The sequence below is a fragment of the Mus musculus genome, chromosome 4, assembly GCF_000001635.26.
Source record: "Mus musculus strain C57BL/6J chromosome 4, GRCm38.p6 C57BL/6J".
NCBI lineage: Eukaryota > Metazoa > Chordata > Mammalia > Rodentia > Muridae > Mus > Mus musculus.
The window spans coordinates 36,420,232-36,441,366 of record NC_000070.6 but is presented as its reverse complement, the minus strand read 5'-3'; the positions used below and the strand labels follow the sequence as shown (position 1 = coordinate 36,441,366).

At 36.1% G+C, this 21,135-nt stretch overlaps 1 protein-coding gene across 14 annotated transcripts in view; it reads left to right on the top strand.

The window, feature by feature from the left end:
- Window positions 1–21,135, top strand: part of Lingo2 (leucine rich repeat and Ig domain containing 2) — a 1,254,967-nt gene that overhangs the window by 510,378 nt on the left and 723,454 nt on the right. For all 14 annotated transcript variants that reach the window (XR_001784140.2, XM_017320198.2, XM_030253527.1 and 11 more), the window contains one exon: window positions 3,781–3,860. The gene's annotated coding sequence lies outside the window, so the exon portion shown is untranslated. The remainder of the gene's footprint in view (window positions 1–3,780; window positions 3,861–21,135) is intronic.

The window sequence follows — 21,135 nt, the reverse complement described above, 5'->3', positions numbered from 1 at the left end:
GCACCACCAATGTACAGTGCATCCAAATGTAGTGAGCAACTCTTCTGTCAGCGGATATTGAACTCCTCTACTGTCAGTGCACCTTCCCTGGAGATGCTGTGACCAGTAAGATGCTCTCAGATACCCATGTGCTGTTAGAGATGCTGTGACCAGTAAGATGCTCTCAGATACCCATGTGCTGTTAGAGATGCTGTGACCAGTAAGATGCTCTCAGATACCCATGTGCTGTTAGAGATGCTGTGACCAGTAAGATGCTCTCAGATACCCATGTGCTGTTAGAGATGCTGTGACCAGTAAGATGCTCTCAGATACCCATGTGCTGTTAGAGATGCTGTGACCAGTAAGATTCTCCTCAGATACCCATGTGCTGTTAGAGATGCTGTGACCAGTAAGATGCTCTCAGATACCCATGTGCTGTTAGAGATGCTGTGACCAGTAAGATGCTCTCAGATACCCATGTGCTGTTAGCTTTCCTCCTTTATCTCAGGAATGCACTACTCACATCTCTGTTCCATAATCATCTCTGAAACAAAATGTCAATTTCTCTACTTATGCCCTACACTAGAAATGTGTGTGTGTGTGTGTGTGTGTGTGTGTGTAGAAGAAGAGGCAAGAGTTGATTTTTGCTATGAAAAGTTTTCCAGCTTTTTAAAGTTCATCATTCAATTTTTCCTTCTGAATCACATGTAAGTGTACAGATAAAATTCATAACCATAGGCCCTTTACCTGGAGACATTAACATGTAATATGTGTTTTTCTCTTAAAAGGAGAAGGGAGGTTGTTATTGTTCACTTGTTTTCAAATATCCTTTAATATACTACCATAAACCTAAAAGATTCATTTACTACATTTTGAGTAATGTTACATTTTGCGTATCTGTAATCATTACTCTGCACATTATCTTTAATAAGTAAAATAATATATATAAATATTAGTAAAATAATATATAATATATAAAAATATAAGTAAAATAATAGTTTTGATTGTATAAATTCATGTGTACAACTCTAGCCTCTTAAATAGAGGCTCTTTGTTTGTTTGTTTTTGTTTTGTTTTGTTTTGTTTTAGGTTTTCAAAACAGGGTTTCTCTGTATAGCCATGGCTGTCCTGGAACTCACTTTGTAGACCAGGCTGGCCTCGAACTCAGAAATCTGCCTGCCTCTGCCTCCTGAGTGCTGGGATTAAAGGCGTGGGCCACCATGCCCAGCTCTGTTGGTTTTTTGTTTTAAGTAACCAAGTCTGAGTTGGCTACAGTTGAAAACTATTAACTCTTCGAATTTTTTCCAAGAACCATACTCTCAGTTTTCTTTAACATTATTTATTGTAACCACTATAGAATGATCAAGACTGAAATTGGCTGTCAATAGTTTCTTATATAAGCAATTAATTCATGTATGATTTGGTTGGCCATGCTCAGTATTTGTACATATTTCATTTTATACATGGGTTGGAGATATTTACTGACTCCTCTATCCCCATTTTTTTCTTTCTAACTATTATCATTCACCTTGAATTATTTATTTCTGTCAGAATTTGAAAGATATGATTCTACTCAGTGTTATAGTGGCTCTTAGACCAACAGTTAAACTATACCCACCAAGGCTTATGAAACTGGATTGTCATATTTTCCCTGAAGGTATACATATTTGATTGTCATCATCCTTCTCCCTTTTCTTAAAATCATTTTAGGGGCTGGAGAGATGGCCCAGAAGTTAAGAGCACCGATTGCTCTTCCACAGGTCCTGAGTTGAATTTCTCACAACCATTTGGGATTGGATGCCCTCCTCTGGTGTGTCTTCAGACAGCAACAGTGTATTCACATACATAAAATAAATAAATAAATCTCTTTAAAAAAATCATTTTACTGGGAAAAACCTAGTGTGTGTTTGACATGAGAAAGTACTGCCTACTGGGTGGGCTTCTCAACCTGCACATTATTCTGTAATGTGGGCTGATATAACATCACTGAAAGCTTTGATTTACTGCTCAGGAATCATAGTTAAGAATGGGTTTCCTTACAGAGTACATTGTCAGCCCACTGAAAAACCTAAGGGTTCTCTGTTGAGACTCCTCGGCTGACACAGAGGAGCTATGCCTCAAACCGCCTTGCTTTTATTTAGATCTCCTCAACATATTTTATGCAGTTTTTTTTCTTTCTCTTCTAAACTTTAGAGGCTGCCAACTTAACTTTTGTTTAATGCCTGTAGTCTTGTTGCTTCCTTTGCATTTATATTATGTATTTTATTACCATTGTTTATTTTTACATCTGTCAGACCATAATGCCTCTAAATTAAAATGATTGCTTACTGAAAATTAAGACATGATAAAAAATTATGAATATTAATGCATGTTCCTTCTATCATAAAGATGTCATATGTGAAATATTTTAAATTTATTTTTGACAAGATTTGACTATGTATCACAGCTTCCCTCACAAACATCTTTCCTTACCCAATTCAGTCTTGTATATTAAATTTGTGTGATACCTCATGTAGTTCTATGATATCTAAATATGATCACAAAACTAAAGTTTTTTGTCTTTTGGAACATGCAAACTGCAGCTTAGAGTTTTTGTGCTGGGATATGTCACCTAGAAGACATGACAGTTGTTGGCAAAACGTTACTGTGCACATATATTGTTTTTAGAAGAAATAGACATGCAAACTGAGTTCCTCCTGCTTCTACAATTAGACTCACAGTCTCTCCAGGAACCAGTCACCCACATGAGAGCTAGAGATTGAGTGTTTTCCTTATTGATATTCATCTTATTTTTGAGACAGTGTCTCTCATAGAACCTTGCTGAAGCTTGCTATTTTAGCTAATGCCTGCAAAACCAGCAAATACATTGGATCCAGCTGCTTTCCCATTCCTTGCTGCCAGCACTGAAGTCACAGATAGGAGATACCAGCACCTCTCTTTTACATGGGTCCTCATGATCAGAACTGAGGTCTTACAATTTGTGAAGAAAATCCTTTACCAACTGAGGATGTTGCCCTTCCTACAAATAGTATTTAAGTGAGTGGAGGTACAGAAAAATACCAGACACCAGCAAAACTCCATGCTTCTTAATTAGCACTTTAATTTGCTTGTAGCAAGTAGTTTTTAAGTGGTTGCTCCTTTAGAAAATTAAATCTAAATTTGAATTATTATTGGAGTCTTACTGCAGATTACTGTCTTCTATTTTATCCTATTAGTTCTACTTTCTTGACATTCTATAATTTCCTATAGGAAATTTATAAATGAAGGGAATGAGAACTATCTGTTTTGATAAGCAGATTGCTAAGTATCTATCAGCAAGTGAATTAAGTTTCAGAAAGATGACTATTGTTTTTATATCTTACAAATTTTCTACATAGAAATTAGGGGACATGAATGAAAACTTTTGATAAAAGCCAAGTTAAAATTATCATTGTAAAAAATACATAGACAAAGCTCTCTAGGTCATGGAGAAAAAAATATTTATGCAGTAATTTGTGAAGAGTAAGAAAACACTTTGGTAACAAATTTTTGTTTTCATAATAGAACACTTTCTTAATAAAACAATATGTAATTGAATGTGTGATTTCCTTGTAGTACTTTATAATCTGGACCCTATTTTCATGACTTTGAAGTCGTAGACAGGCATAATTCCCAATGCAGCTTAACAAAATCCACAATAACAGCAATATACTGGAAAGCACTTTTTAAGTGACATTGTGGAGCAATGATAAAATTTTATGGTTAATCACCATAGAAACATATATTACTCTGAATATTCTTTCACCTTCCTTTTATTTATAGGGATTGGAGAGTGACACAGGAAGACAGCATCATGAGCTCTGGGGATTTCTAAGCTACTCTGTGGATTTTTAACATATGAGGTAAACACTGAGTTTATTTTCATTGTGTTTATAGAATGAAGGTAAATAGCATCATAAAACGTGTGAAACTATACTTAGATTCTATTCATATTTGCTTCATGTACTATATGAAAATTTTAGCATATTCCTTTTTATTTTTGCAATTATTTGTATTATTTTGTTAAGTATTGCATGTGGCTCTTTTTATTTTTTAATTATGCATTTTTTATGTACATCTTCTGACCTAACCTCTGACTATGTGGGATCTGGGAAGTGAACTTAGTCTATTTTGATGGTAAGTGTCTTTAACAATACTAATCAATTATTGCTACTCCCAACCCTCACCAGCGGCATTTCTTTTTGAAGTAGATAGTTATTAATATACAGTTCTACAATTGGTTAAGGTGCAGAAAATAAGAGACAAGGGAATGGCCAGCTCTATCAGACCTTTAGCCCAAGTCTCCCAGGTCATTCTGAAGGAGACATCTAGATTACAAGAATCAGAAGTATTTTATATTATTTGTGACTATTGAAAAGGGTGTTGTTTCCCTAATTTCTTTCTCAGCCTGTTTATCCTTTGTGTAGAGAAAGGCCATTGACTTGTTTGAGTTAATTTGATATCCAGCTACTTCATTGAAGCTGTTTATCAGGTTTAGGAGTTCTGTGGTGGAATTTTTAAGGTCACTTATATATACTATCATATCATCTGCAAAAAGTGATATTTTGGCTTCTTCCTTTCCAATTTGTATCCCCTAGATCTCCTTTTGTTGTCGAATTGCTCTGGCTAGGACTTCAAGTACAATGTTGAATTGGTAGGGAGAAAGTGGGCAGCCTTGTCTAGTCCCTGATTTTAGTGGGATTGCTTCCAGATTCTCACCATTTACTTTGATGTTGGCTACTGGTTTGCTGTAGATTGCTTTTATGGTGTTTAGGTATGGGCCTTGAATTCCTGATCTTGCCAAGACTTTTATCATGAATGGGTGTTGGATTTTGTCAAATGCTTTCTCAGCATCTAACGAGATGATCATGTGGTTTGTGTCTTTGAGTTTGTTTATATAATGGATTACATTGATGGATTTCCTTATATTAAACCATCCCTGCATCCTTGGAATGAAACCTACTTGGTTAGGATGGATGGTTTTTTTGATATGTTCTTGGTTAGTGAGAATCCAGATGTCCCTCAACAGAGGAATGGATACAGAAAATGTGGTACATTTACACAATGGAGTACTACTCAGCTATTAAAAAATGAATTTATGAAATTCGTAGGCAAATGGATGGACCTGGAAGGCATCATCCTGAGTGAAGTAACTCATTCACAAAGAACTCACATGATATGTACTCACTGTTAAGTGGATATTAGCCCAGAAACTTCGAATACCCAAGATATAAGATACAATTTGCAAAACACATGAAACTAAAGAAGAATGAAGACCAAAGTGTGGATACTTTGCCCCTTCTTAGAATTGGAAACAAAACACCCATGGAAGGAATTACAGAGACAAATTTTGGAGCTGAGACAAAAGGATGGACCATCTAGAGCCTGCCATACCCCGGAATCCATCCCATAATCAGCCTCTAAACGCTGACACCATTGCATACACTAGCAAGATTTTGCTGAAAGGACCCTGATATAGCTCTCTCTTGTGAGACTATGCCAGGGCCTAGCAAACACAGGAGTGGATGCTCACAGTCAGCTATTGAATGGATCACAGGGCCCCCAATGGATGAGCTAGAGAAAGTACCCAAGGAGCTGGGGGATATGCAACCCCATAAGTGCAACAACAATATGAACTAATCAGTACCCACTCCCCCTGCCCCCCCCCCCCAGAGCTCATGTCTCTAGCTGCATATGTAGCAGAAGATGGCCTAGTTGGCCATCAGTGGAAAGAGAGGCCCATTGCTCCTGCAAACTTTATTTGCCTCAGTACAGGGGAACGCCAGGGCCAAGAAGTGGGAGTGCGTGGGTATGGGAGTGGGTGTGGGAGGGTGTGGGCGACTTTTGGGATAGCATTGGAAATGTAAATGAAATAAACACCTAATTTTAATAAAAGAGTCAGAAGTAGTCAGTGTCTAAAATGAAACATTTGTTGGACATGAAGACACAGCTGCACATGTAAACTCCTGTCAGCTGTCACTGTAGGCACATAGCCTTCAAGCATAACAAACCAATTGACAGCACAGATGGGGGATGGTTCATGAAGTCCAATCAGTAGCTGAGTGGGTGTTGGCAATTGATTTCTAGGGGAGTGAGAGCCAGTTCTCTTCAAGCATTCAGATACTTAAAGGCTGCTTATAAATTGTCCCATTCCCATGCATATGGGGCAGCACTAAGTGGACTTGAAGAGGTTTAAAATCTCTCTCTCTCTCTCTCTCTCTCTCTCTCTCTCTCTCTCTCTCTCTCTCTCTCACACACACACACACACACAAAGAGAAGAGACAGAGACAGAGACACAGAGAGACAGTGCTCACATAAATAAGAGACAGGGAGTTGAGGGGAGGGAATGGGAAGAATTTGATCAAAATCCATCAGATATATGTATGTAGAAGAATGTTGCATGTCTGAAGCTGTACTTTTATAAATGTTTATGCGTTTTTTAATGATATAGTAGGTGCACATGGTCCTGAGGGGTAAATAAATTTAAAACCATGTAACTTCTGCTTCTTCTGTCATTAGTCCTAGCAACAATTTCTTCAGTATTCTGTATATGTGTTCTGTGGGTACACTTCCCTTGAAGCTCGTGCCCATATTTCTACTGTTCTGTCTCTTTTTATGATGTTTTTTCTGCACCAAACTTTTATATATGAACGTTTGTTTGTGCTTCTCCTCCATGATCTGATACAGGAATGAAACATTGATCACCTTTGCTTTTATCTGTACACTGAAACACAGAGAAATGAATATGGAAATAAGGATTGGTGAGGACATAAGGATTAGCTAGCATCTGTTATGAATACTGTGGTGAATACCTGTAAGCCTAGCACTCAAGAAGCTGAGGTAAGAGTATTGTGAGTTTGCGATCACCCAATGTTATAATAGTAAAAGCTTGCATCAGAAACATGAAAAGTAAAGATAAAATTAAATTACAACAACAACAACAATAACAACAAAATATGCCTATTTTAACTTAAGAATAGGCAGTGAATGAGACCCTACAAGTTTTTTCCTGGTAAAAAACAAAATACAGGAGTCACCAAAAATTCTATATATATATATATATATATATATATATATATATATATATATATATATATACAATTCTTTGCAAAAACTATAGACCTCTTTCTTCTCTACATCATATATCTCAGATGAATAATATTAAGGAAAGGGTGGTTTATATGTAAATGGTATACCTATTTCAAATTGTGATGAAAACATACATATACACATATTCATAGCAGTGTAGAAGAGTAAGTTGTGATCCATAGGAAAGATGGTATGCCTGAACAGATATATAGATCTAAATAAGAAAAAGAAGGAAGGAAATGAAAGAAGGAGGGAATATTGGAAGAAGAGAGAGAAAAACGGAAAACAAAGAACTAGTAAGGAAATATTTAAAAATAAATTTATGTCCATGAGTAAAACATGAAACCGTGGATTTAAAAAATGTATTGAATTAGCTGTAACAAATATAAAGGTATCATTGACAAATTCAAGTCTCACAGTGCCTAAATGTAAGCCTCACACCAGGGCATACAGCTCGTATTTTACAATGGTGTCCATTCTGTTATCTTGAATACAGTAATAACATTGACGGGGAAGCTGTTAATTTGTTTTACTGAACCTGGGATATTATTTGAAATGTAGATGAAGAAAATATCTAAAAAAAAAAAAAAAAAGAAAAGAAAGAAAAAAGAAAAAGTTCTTCAAATCAAAAAGGAATATTTAATGGCACATAAAATGTGATAGAATTGAAATTTTTCAAAGACACTATCTAATGTAATTGTTTCTTAGGATATTTCTTAGCCTCCTTTCACACTCTGTACTGTGGGTTTTAGCAATCTGGATGAATGAACCTCTTCTTGATTGAATTTATGGAAACACAAAAGTTATATTTGATCCTAAAAACAGAAAAACTACTGTTTCATATGTGCCTTGATAGCACACTTTTACAAGCATATTATTTTTTGACATTCTAAAAGTGAAATGCAAATTATTACTTTGTGGAGTTATTGGAAGTTATTTTGAACATTAAAATTCCATTTGCTTGTGAAGGGGTGTTTTAAAAATATCAAATCCGTATGCAAATCCTTTCTACACTGACAACTTCTATTTTTAATAAAACCTTACATCATGAAAAAATAATGTAAAGTTTTGGCTTATTGTAACATTAGATTCATTTTACTTTCACCCTCAGTCTATGGTACAAAAGTTTCCCTGTAGATAGATATATCTAATGGTCTTGATATTTCACAATCAGTTCATCTCTGTATTCTGACCAGTTGTGGATTATCTCTGTATGCTGCAATGAGAAGCTTCTTTCAGAAGATGTGAAAGTTTTTTTTTTCCATTTTTTATTAGGTATTTAGCTCATTTACATTTCCAATGCTATACCAAAAGTCCCCCATACCCACCCACCCCCACTCCCCTGCCCACCCACTCGCCCTTTTTGGCCCTGGCGTTCCCCTGTACTGGGGCATATAAAGTTTGCGTGTCCAATGGGCCTCTCTTTCCAGTGATGGCCAACTAGGCCATCTTTTGATACATATGCAGCTAGAGTCAAGAGCTACGGGGTACTGGTTAGTTCATAATGTTGTTCCACCTATAGGGTTGCAGATCCCTTTAGCTCCTTGGGTTCTTTCTCTAGCTCCTCCATTGGGAGCCCTGTGATCCATCCATTAGCTGACTGTGAGCATCCACTTTTGTGTTTGCTAGGCCCCGGCATACTCTCACAAGAGACAGCTACATCTGGGTCCTTTCAATAAAATCTTGCTAGTGTATGCAATGGTGTCAGCGTTTGGATGCTGATTATGGGGTGGATCCCTGGATATGGCAGTCTCTACATGGTCCATCCTTTCATCTCAGCTCCAAACTTTGTCTCTGTAACTCCTTCCATGGGTGTATTGTTCCCAATTCTAAGGAGGGGCATAGTGTCCACACTTCAGTCTTCATTCTTCTTGAGTTTCATGTGTTTAGCAAATTGTATCTTATATCTTGGGAATCCTAGGTTTGGGGCTAATATCCACTTATCAGTGAGTACATATTGTGTGAGTTCCTTTGTGAATGTGTTACCTCACTCAGGATGATGCCCTCCAGGTCCATCCATTTGGCTAGGAATTTCATAAATTCATTCTTTTTAATAGCTGAGTAGTACTCCATTGTGTAGATGTACCACATTTTCTGTATCCATTCCTCTGTTGAGGGGCATCTGGGTTCTTTCCAGCTTCTGGCTATTATAAATAAGGCTGCTATGAACATAGTGGAGCATGTGTCCTTCTTACCAGTTGGGGCATCTTCTGGATATATGCCCAGGAGAGGTATTGCTGGATCCTCCTTAATCTGTGCTTATAAATTGAGTTTTAGAATGCAAGAGGGAAGCATGTTACCCTTGACTATAGTCGGTATTGCTCTAAATTCCATGATGACTTCTCTATATAATGTAGTTGGCTTGGTTTCTGGTAACAAACATGATTTCCTTCCTGTCAAGTGGGTCTTAAATGCAAATAGAGAGCAATTAGTTACTGCCAAGATAGATGAGTATCACTATTACGCCTTTAATAACATCTTGTTATACTAGACCTTCTTATTTATAGGTATCACAACTGGGTAGGTATCTACAATGCTTCCCCAACAAAAACATGTATAACATCCTTAGGTACTGTGAAAGGCATATGCACAGAAGGAGGCTTTCAAGTCTGTCTCAATTAAACAGTGTTTCTATCAGAAATCTACCAGCACATTTTAAAGCTATTTTTTTCCTTTTTTGTTTCTTATTTTAAATTTTTTAGATGTTTTCTTCATTTACATTTCAAATGCTATCCCCTTTCCTAGTTTCCTTTCAGAAAATGAAAATCCCCTATAACACCCCCCTTCCCCTTGCTCCTCAACCCACCCACTCTTACTTCCTGGCCTTGGCATTCCCCTATGCTGGGGCATAGAATCTTCGCAAGAACAAGGGACTCTCCTCCCATTATTGATGGCCGACTAGGCCATCCTCTGTTACATATGCAGCTAGAAACAAGAGTCCCACGATGTGTTATCTTTGATTGGTGGTTTAGTCTCAGGGAGCTCTGGGGGTACTGGTTAGTTCATATTGTTGTTCCTCCTATAGGGCTGCAAACCCCTTCAGCTCCCTGGGTACCTCTTGTAGCTCCTTCATTGGAGACCCTGTGTTCCATCCAATAGATGACTATGAGCATCCACTGAACTATTTTTTTCTTCAAAACTAGTATAAGTGTATGTAAGAGAAAATTGTACCTAATAAACTTACGTTTGTTTGGGAAAAATTCCAGAGCAGAAACAATAACAAAGCAATGTAAATTTACTTGTTTGTATAACACTGGATTCTAAACTATTTGAGATGATGGAAATTCTCTGTAAATACGTTAAGATCAAGTTAGAGGTGCTCAAAATGTATAACTGTGTCTCTAAAGCAGGTTCAGAACATTTGTGTATAGTAGAAACCAGTATGGAACTATTTGTTTTTGTGGTTGGCTGGTTGGTTGCTTTTGATTTTAAAATAGAATTACAGGGGCTATTCTACTAACAAAACACAGAAAGAATAAGAGAATAAGAATATATCTGACATATAATGTACACATACTACATGAAGCTGAAATATAAGAGCTACATAAAGTGCTGTTGTAAATGAGATTTATTTTGAAGCAATACCTCAATATGTTACCTAACTGGAGGTACTCCTAAAGGCTGCTACTACAAGTATTTGTCACCTTGCTGGTGCTTGCATCTGTTGGTTTGGTGTGTTTAGCCAGCCAACTGCTTCACACAGTGGATTTGGTTACTCATATCTAGTTGATCTGTCATTGTTTCATGGTCTTCTTTGCAGAGAAGGAATGTTTACATTTGTCCCTAGATCATTTTATTTAATGCCATTATGATCTTTGATGTTCCATAGTATCTTTCTTTAAGAAACCCTTTAAGAAATATCATTTAGAAAAAAAATGGTAGAATTGTTTTAGTCCTATAAATTAATTAGAAAGTGCTTTAAATTATCTGTGAAGCAGGATGAAATAAATGACTACAGAATATTTTCATGTCATCAACCATCTATCTGATATGATCTGCCCAAATTAAGGCGCAATGCATTATTGAATACAATCTAGGCACAATGCATTATTGTAAACAATCCAGGACCAGGAGCTTATTTATAAGCTTGAGAGGGGGTAACAACAATGTTGCTTATTTAATAGCATCTGAAGATTGGTTAGTAACTAGTAGTTGGAGAAGAACTGACTTATCATCCATCATAAACTACATGCTTTGACATTTCAGTAGCCTACAGTTGAGCCTGACACGTAGTTTCCTAGCAGTTCAATTTAGAGCATAAATTTAAATCTTTTGAGAATATTTTGTTATTTTTAGCAATTTGGGGCAATGCCTAAGATAAGATGTTGGTCTTTTAATTAGGCACTTCTTTATATATTGTACAAAATTATTTCATTCTAAAGAATGTTTTATCATTGGTTTAGATTTTCCTTTGTACTTCTCTTCATGAATATAGTAGGAGTCTATCAAAGTGATACCTTCTGATTGGGCATCTTATTACCACTGAGTTTCCAAAGAAGTGCATCTTTAAAATGTGTTTTTTGTCCTTAATTATCAAGGCCAAATACGTGGACTCTAACATTCATTCCAGAATATATTTATCAACATTTCTTCTAGTCAGTATCATTCAACTGCACTATGGTTCTAAGATACAATATTTAGAGAATATTGCCTAAATTATATGATTTCTTCTAATTCAACTATACACCTAAGTTTTTATCAATGGCTTAAATAAGGCTATAAAAGCCTTTGTGTTTTGTCTAAAGAAACACTTTTATTGAAACTTAGATTATATCAATGTTATCACCTCATATTGATTTGTGTTATAGATGCTGAAAACCCCTGCTTAAATTTAGTATTTTAAGGTGTGGGTTTCTCCATTCTTCAGGAAGTATTTCCATTAAGGAGACCATGGCAATATTTTCCACTAGTTTGACTACACACACACTTGGGCTTTTCTGACAACTGATTGTAACTGAAAGCCTCTGAGGATGTGCAGGGTTCTAGAAAGCCCAGAGGCAAAACTGCTTCTTTGTTTCATTTATGCTCCCTAATTATAAGTAATATAAACTGATATAATCCTTTTCATAGGCTTTGCATTTTAAGTGTAGTATAGGGTCATAATAATACAATATTGAGAGAAATGCTCAATAACAGTAAGAGTTGGTAAAGCAAAACAAGCCGAGAAGATGAGATGTTGGTTGGAATTGTATTGTCACGAAAATCCCACATATGTAGTATATTTCAAACTGCGAATTTGTTGTGTCTGTATCTACAATATCTATGCAGACTCTACAGCAAAAAAATATTCAAAGGTGGAGAAAACTGAGTATCCAAGGAGAGACTTGAGGAGCCACACTGGAGGGAATCCAGGATTCAAGTAAAAAACCCAGGCTTGTAGGCACCTCTGAACATTCTTCCCATTACACTGATAGGAGAGGCTGGCTTCCTTAGCAGAACTCACTCCTCTATCCACCCAGCACATTCTTCTTTTCATCTTACATCTAAATGCCAAACTAACCAAATCTTACTCCCTATCCTGTCTAACGTATACTTTTCTTTAAAACATTGAATTTAAGTAATTTAAAATGAAAAAACATAGGATTAAGCTAGGAATGAACATAGGGGCTCTTAAGCATTGTTCCTGGGCTGTGTATCACAGTTCTCCGTCCTGGCATTCTGCTTCAAAGATTACTTAACATGGATGGGAAACCCTCTCCTTTTGTCATTGTTTCATGCAGATAACTTCCATAGATTGAACAGAAAGATTAACACTGTGGTTGAAGGAAGGCATCACTGAGCCCAAGCCTTACCTAGTTGGTATCTAGCAGCAATTCATTAACTTTTTAGATGTATTGAATATTTGAATTATTCTTTCACTTATTTTAATATTTTCAACAAAAAAAATTAGGAAGCCACTAAAATCTTCTTAGGTAGAAAGCAAATGTAATAATTTATTTTTGACCTCTACTTATCTAGTGTCTCATAGTAACTATACAAGCATCCTCCATCAGAACAAGTAGTTTAAACACCTCAGGCTTCAATAGACTTCACAGTTCAGGTATACTATCAAGTTTATTAAATCAATGCTAGTCCACATCCTTATACAACCCATGTACATGAAATTTGTTTTATGACTCAGTGATTAGCTGTGTTGTACAGAGGCAGGAAAAAGGAAGGAGCTAATATTTTAATAAGCTTTACATGTTTTTATTGTATATCCATTTTTATCTTCAAAGATCCATGTTTTTTGAAGGAAGTTAAAATATTCCTTTTTTTTGTATTTTGAAGAATTGAAAGGGAAAAGCTTTAATGAGTCAAACCCTTTTTACCTCCTAGTGACTTGACATAGTAAAAACCAAATTGATGTAATTGAGTTTTGCTTCTTTCGGGGTTTCTCTTCTGGGAAAGTAGAAAGTTAATCGAGATGCAACTGTACCCTGACTGGCTGTGGCAAGGACTGCTCATCACACACACACACACACACACACACACACACACACACACACACACACATACACACACACAAGGCTTGAGGAGATAACTTTCATCTGAAAGATAAAATTCTTGGCTTGTATTCATGTCTATATCATTCTAGTTATGGAAGTGATAGGGAAATAACAAGTAGATCTATCAGAAAATCTCACAATTTTATCCATGATCTATGAATCACTGTTAATAATTTGTTTTTCAGTTCCATTAAAGTTGAATTTTTCAAGGAATGGACCTTTTCTATTTTAATCCTGGAGAATATTAAAGATGATTCTTTGACTTAGGATGATTAACATGTGATAGACAACATGTTATGATTCACATAACTATCCTTATTAGGTTAGAGAGTAATTTGTTAGTATTATTACCTGTTGGCACGTAAAGAAACTAAAGGCAGAGAGATTAAACAGTTTACCCAAAGTTATGGTTTGAACGCAGAACTTCATTCTGAGGTACCCATGTAACAATCATGGGCCCAGAAGTGGGAGCTCATTTTCATGGATAGTGAACTTTTTGGGGAAGGAGTAAGTCGGCAGGAACTTGTCTTAATGAGTGTCTTTCCTCACACTTTCTCACTGTTCCTCTAATTTTCCCCCCATCAGGAAAGTAGCTGTGAATTTCCAACCATGATATTCTACCTTGTTTCAGGATCAAAACAATGTCGGCAGCTAAGCATAGCCTGAAACTCTCTGAAATTATGACCCTAAATATGAGTTCCCTTAAAATCTTTCAGATACTTATCAGAGCTATGAAAATTCAGCTCACATATCCAAGAAGATATAATTAAGATGTTACCAAGGATTATTTAGCAAGAAAGGCAAGCAATAATGTTTCTTTCTTTTCTTATTATGGTCCTAGGGATTGGATCCAGAGCCTCACAAGTGTTAGGCAATGTCTAAACCATTGATCTATATCCCCAAACCAAGAATATTTAGCAAGAATAAATATTCAACAATAACAGTGAAGATGTCACAGTAGAGCTAAAAAGGAGTCCTCTCTGTTCTTCCTTCATAATCCTCTGTCATTTGTTAGGACACAAAATGAGGACTACTTTAAAGGTTGTTAAGAAGTTGATTAATATCCTTATGCTTGCATGAGAATAAATTTAGAGAGTAACAAAAAAGCCTGAATTTCTTTCCCCAGGAAGATAAATAATTTTGCTACCCCATGTAAATTTCCCCTCAAAAAGGAATATCAGTAAGATGAATCTCAGCAGGACTCTGCCAAACTTATTGCATTCAGGCCTCCCTCTGGATTCTGATTACATTTTATCCGACTGTTGTGTGACACCTAGCGTCCTTGGAATCTCTGTTTCTCAGTACATGCCCTGCATGTAATTTACAATAGCATTAGCCGAGTTCAGCACCTAATTAATTCACCAATCAGCTGTCAGAGCCTGTGATCTTTTCCTAGTTCACTGGTGAGTTCCCTGTGGGAGAATCAGTATTCTGAGCGTGTCATTTCCACTCTGCTGTGTGGTGTTTGTGCAGAGTGCCAAGCTATGCTGCATGTTCATGGAAATTATGCCATCCTCAGGGGTGCCTTGATGACTCTGTTAAAGACACCTTCTCTCACCCCTCCTCTCTGGTCTCATAAATACTCGTCCTCTATGGCACAGTAATGTTTGCACAGAGCCACAGCATCTGAAATCAGCGTAACATTGTTTCATATGACACATGTCCCTTTGAGCTATCCATTTTATTGTTTAAAAATATGGTACCCCATTTTATTCTGAGAAGTAACTATTTTAGCTTCCTTTTGAGGTTTGATTCTATTTTAAGGCTGCATTGTCTTAAATTCTCCATAGTGAATATTTTTACAGTAAAAGATTCACATGCCTATAGCTTTGTAGTTTTATACATTATAATGAGAAACTGTGTGCTAATGAACTTTTAACACCAGACAGGAACTTCTGGAAGTGACAATAAAAGTGATACTTGCCTAAACAGAGGCAATGAGTACAGAATATGGACAAGCTTAGTGGGTTGTGAGTGGGGTGGGCTTAATCTACATGGCAAGTGATTTGCTCTGATGGTGAGGGACAAGACTGTCTATGGAACACGAAAAGGCAAGGTCTTTATTCTTCTGCATAGTTGCATGGGTAGACATAATTCTGGGGAAATGACTTGTACTGGGCTTATTTTGAAAAGGATCCAGAAAGAAGAGGTAGACTCATCCCAGAAATGATTGCATCCCAACTATAAGTGCCTCTGTCTTGTACCAACACTCTGTCCTTGTGATAGATATGGTCAACTACCACTGCTCAGAGAATGAACTGATAGGGCAGAAAAGGAAAGATACCATGCTTCAAACAAGTAATAGCTTAAGATCCCAGGAGATAGAAGTTTTTGTTTTCTGTCCTTGTATATAGCAAATTCCAACTGTCTCCTTCTTATGCACACTTGATTCTTGGATCCATTATACCATAGGCATCCTCACTTACTAATGCATCTAGCTTTTCAAGTAATAAGATGTTAGGAAGAATGGGGCAGTAAGGAACACATATACTTGAATGGGCAGAAGGTCCTAAATTAAGTCCCCAGAAATGGACTTGCCTTTTGTCCCTATAGAAGCCCCTGAAATGACTCATTTTCAATGGAAAAACAAAGAGAGAAAAGAAAGAATTGAAGAATCTGCATATTTAAGCATCTGCTTTGATAATTGCATGATGAAATTTAGAATTAAGTAACAAATGACGCTCACACTCTCATGCTCAATACAATGTCTTCATTTGGTTTTTCATTCTCAGACATTTGTAAGTCAAGGGCATGTGGTTTTTAAGACCCTGAGCTTGTTGTTTTCAGCTAATTTGGTTCCTGGTGAGTCAGCTAGGGGTGGGTAATGCCAAGTTATTGAAGATAGCCTTACCTCCTCATTATTTTCTCCCAGAGGCATCACCAATGGCCTCATAACAGATGAAACGGTTTCAAGACAAGGAACACAAACCTTTAAGACTTCTCAAAGCCAAGGCTAAACACAGGCTAAGGGCTCCTTTTTTTGTTTTTACTATGTTGGCTACAGCGAGTCACAAATTCAGTTCACATGAAGGAAATGGACACATGGAATCCATTTTTCATTTGGAATGCTAAAGAGTAAGTGCTCAAAAGAGAGAAGATGAAAAGGGAAGAACAAAGAACAGGAATTATAATACTTTTTCAACCTTCCATGCCTACAGCTGCAATAGTAGAGCTTAATGGTCATTTACACTTAGATTAGATTAAATTTTGCACTGTTGCCTATTCTGGCAGGTTATCTACTCAGACAATAGCACAACATAACAGAAAGACAGTGATCCACCAGACCATACCCATCCAAAAATGGCTTGCTTCTTATATTGTCTTGTTGACTGGTCAAATTCAATATTGAAAACAAGGCATTTTTAAATATATGACATGTAAATAATAAAATTTCATGGATAACAACACTGTTCATCATCCATTGTAAGGCAAAAAAGTCATAAAACTTGAATTAACTGTTTTGTTCTTTAATTCAATTCCTTCCTTTGTCCTGTTACGTTTAAGTTGCATTATGGATTTTGTATTTTCTTTTGCCTTTCATCTTGGCCTTAGACAGATTTATCTAAGAGTCATTGTTATAGAATATGTAAAATAATGATTTTAACTTTCTACTAATAGAATTTGAAATATTCAGAATTGATATTTTAAATTAGGTGTTTAATCTTTTTTATATTTATAAAAAGTTCTGGAAAAGCAATTAGTCAAGGAAAAGAAATAGTATATGATTTTATTTCTACTTCCCTTTGTTTGTAATGAGACGCTAAGATCAGTTCAAATTATCTGCCTGTTGAAGAGAGGTACATTAAATATTTGTTGACCTATTTTAAAACCATATAGATGTTGGCCAAAATTTTTGTCCTAACTCGCTAGTAATCTTTATAGTAATATGAAGTATGGAATCGTGGTTTGAATGCCCTTTAACCTTAGACTTTCATTTTGTATCATGGCAGTAGAATTTCTTTTTTAAGAAATTTTATTTTATTAATTATTTTAATTATTTAAATTCCAAATGTCGCCCCCTTCCTAGCCATCACTCCACGAGTTCTTCACCATACCCCCTACTTTTGGCTTAATTTCTAAGGAATGTAAAGTTGTAGACATTATGCCTCAGTTTGGATAGATCTTATATTTCTTCATGAAGAGATTGAGTCATTGATATGTTAAGTCTATTAAAGAGGCAATATTCTGACTACATCATACAAGTGGCTTCATACTATCTACTTTCCTCATTACTAGTGACATTAATTTGAAATTTCAATAAAGTTAGTGACTGCTGAATTTGCTACCATGTAACTAGTAATTTTTCTTCATAATTAGCATGAAACTATTGAAGTCTTGTTTTATTATCCTTTGTGACCTTTTGTGTTAGCTAATTTGAAACTAGGTAAATACTGTATTGTTTGTTAAATTTTAAAATACCTGCCTTAAAATTATTTTTTGTATTTCTTGACAAATAATCAATGCCCTTTAGGTTTCATTTTGTATCTAAATTTTTTCCCTGTATTTTACGAAGTCTTTTCTCTGAGTGTCAGGAAGAATTTGGCACCCATGTGCCATCAACTGCCAGAATAGGAAAGAGTTTCCTACACTAACACTTACAGCATACATTAAATTCTTCTTTCTTTCTTCTGGCCATTGTTATTCATAGAATGACTGCAAGTTTCTTGTTGAATTTTAAATTATTCATGTATTTTTTTAAATTGAAATTATTTGTATATTTTGGCTCTTCATGTTATCATAGCTATCATAGAGAATTTAGAGTATATATGAAACATTCTTTTGATAGTAACTTACTAAACTAGATTGCTATTAAGATTGTATCACTTTCAATAAGCAAAAAAAAAAAAAATTCCTAAATGATTCAACATCTACTATTATAACATTGTAGGTATATATGCAAGCATTAACACTTTAATTTTCAAATCATTTCATTATTGAATGTAATTATTATCACAGTTTTGAGTGCAGAGCCAATTATGTGAAGCCAGCCCAGGTGTTCTGTCTCTAGAGGTTTCACTCTTAACCTCTGTACACCTACACCGCTGCAATGAAGATTGCCTTCTGAAATGTGTGGAGGTAATTGGAAAGTTATGTACTATTGCAAAATCTCTCAGGTTGTAAGCAATAAAATAGTCACGTGTTTCTCAAGATATAGAAAAGAAAACTTGTAGAAAGTCAGGTTATTTTTAATTAGTGTCTTAGTCAGGGTTTCTATTCCAGCACAAACATCATGACCAAGAAGCAAGTTGGGGAGGAAAGGGTTTATTCAGCTTACACTTCCACACTGCTGTTCATCACCAAAGGAAGTCAGGACTGGAACTCAAGCAGGGCAGGGAGCAGGAGGTAATACAGAGGCCATGGAGGGATGTTCCTTACTGGCTTGCTTTCCCTGGCTTGCTCAGCCTGCTCTCTTATAGAACCCAAGACTACCAGTTGAGGGATGGTCCCACCCACAAGGGGCCTTTTCCCCCTTTATCACTAATTGAGAAAATGCCTTTCAGCTGGATCTCATGGAGGCATTTCCTCAACTGAAGCTCCTTTCTCTGTGATAACTACAGCTTGTGTCAAGTTGACAAAAAAGTAGCCAGTACAATTAGCAAGACAGTTGGGACAAAATGAATTTGACCTGATGTCCCCGTGAATCCAGTTCACTTTCTGTAATACCACACCGTAAATGTCTGGCTAAATGAAAATAAATATGCTTATTTAATACTATTCTAATAAGGACAGCAACATAACTCTATGATGTCAGTTTATAGTCAAAATGCTAAAATGATCATGCTACAGCTACACACACCATACATTAATTATACATAAGCTGTTTTACTTGCTTTATTTGAATGTTTGACAAGTGATTGAGATAACCCATTTTTATATAGGTAATCTGATTATTTCCAACTTTTCCACTTCTCTTAGGCAAATGTATTTGACATAATAGATTTGTACATTAATTTTGAAATAATTAAGATAAGGGTAGTTTGTGAACATAAGAGATTTTGGAAAATGTCTCTTGGTTATCAAGTAAAATACAAACTAATGTATAATTGTTCATTTAGTAAAACTATTCATACTGCTCAGTGATAGCATGAATAATGGACAATCACATAATGTAATTGAAATTGTAAATTAACTCAGCTTTTAAGTTTTCATGGATTTCTTGCCATTACTACTGCTATGATATTGCTATAAAATGGAAACTTTTTGAATATTGCTCAAGAAATATTATTTTGTTCATTATTGAGAAGACTTATATAGTCAACATTTGTTCTAGCTACAGGTATAAATTACTACAGTAAAACCCTTTTCTCATCTCTGTGTAGCAGGGAGGATAAACCTGTCCTTGTTATCTGTATTTTCTTTATGATGTCCTTTGGCCTTCTTTACCCATGGTCCTCATTCAAGCCAGACTGGCCTGTAGTTGTTCTTTCTCTTATAGTCTTCCCTTTCACCCTTCTTCCTCCCCCTAAATTCTTACCCTATTAACTCTCTTTCCCAATATTGAAGATTCAAAAAGATTCTCTTTCAAAGTCTTTATATTTTTGCTTTGTAGATCTACAATATGTGAATTATGATCGTGGATTTACTATTAATTTTTGTTGTTGTTGTTTAGACTGTAATTGTAAAGTGTGATTTTGCAGGTGTTTCACATCATTTGAGAATTTCAGTCCTATATTAGGTAGAAGCATAGAGTTTCTTAGATGGAAACTTAGAGATTTACTCTGTTGTGCGTGCTCAACTGGCCAGGAAGAACGACGATGCAACAGGATCCTTCTGCACACGTTTATTCAGTCCTGTTTCTTCTTGTTTATATCTCCCTTGTTTATATCTCCCCTGAACCCTGGGCCTCTCACTCTTAAATACTCTCAATTCCCATCCACGCACAGCAGGCCACGCCACTTCACCAGGCACGCAGCTTCAGCTAATCAGGGCAGCAGGGACATATCTCCATCAAAATGGATTCACCGGTATCATGGTACACCTGCGCAGCTCTCAAGATGTTTGTGGCTTATATGAGGAAGTCAGGTGCAAGTCATACGACTTAGCTGCAGTCCCTGGTGCCTTTGGGACTGCCGCCACACCTGCTCCTCACATTACTCCTTTCATTTTCAGTTTCTGTTGTTTTATGAGTTGTGAAAGACTTAGGCTAGGCTTAAGGAAGAACAACAAAATCCTGAAAATTTCAGATGAGGTGGACTTAAGCCACACCAAATTAGTTTTACATATTTTAAGCATTTGAAAATGCCAATCTAATAATGGACATTTTAAAAAATAAAAGACAATAGTTTCTGGAAATAGATTGCCTCAACACAATTCAGAAATTATTCTTAAACTTCACTGTTTTGAATAATATTAGTTTATTTTAGTTGAGGATGGAAGGAGAAGGTGTAATAAACAATGTGAGAAGAAGAAGGAGGAGGAGGAGGAGGAGAAGGAGAAGGAAGGAGGAGGAGGAGGAAGAGATGAAGAAGAAGAAGAAGAAGAAGAAGAAGAAGAAGAAGAAGAGGAAGACGAGGAGGAGGACGAGGAGGAGGACAAGGAGGAGGAAGAGGAGGAGGAGGAG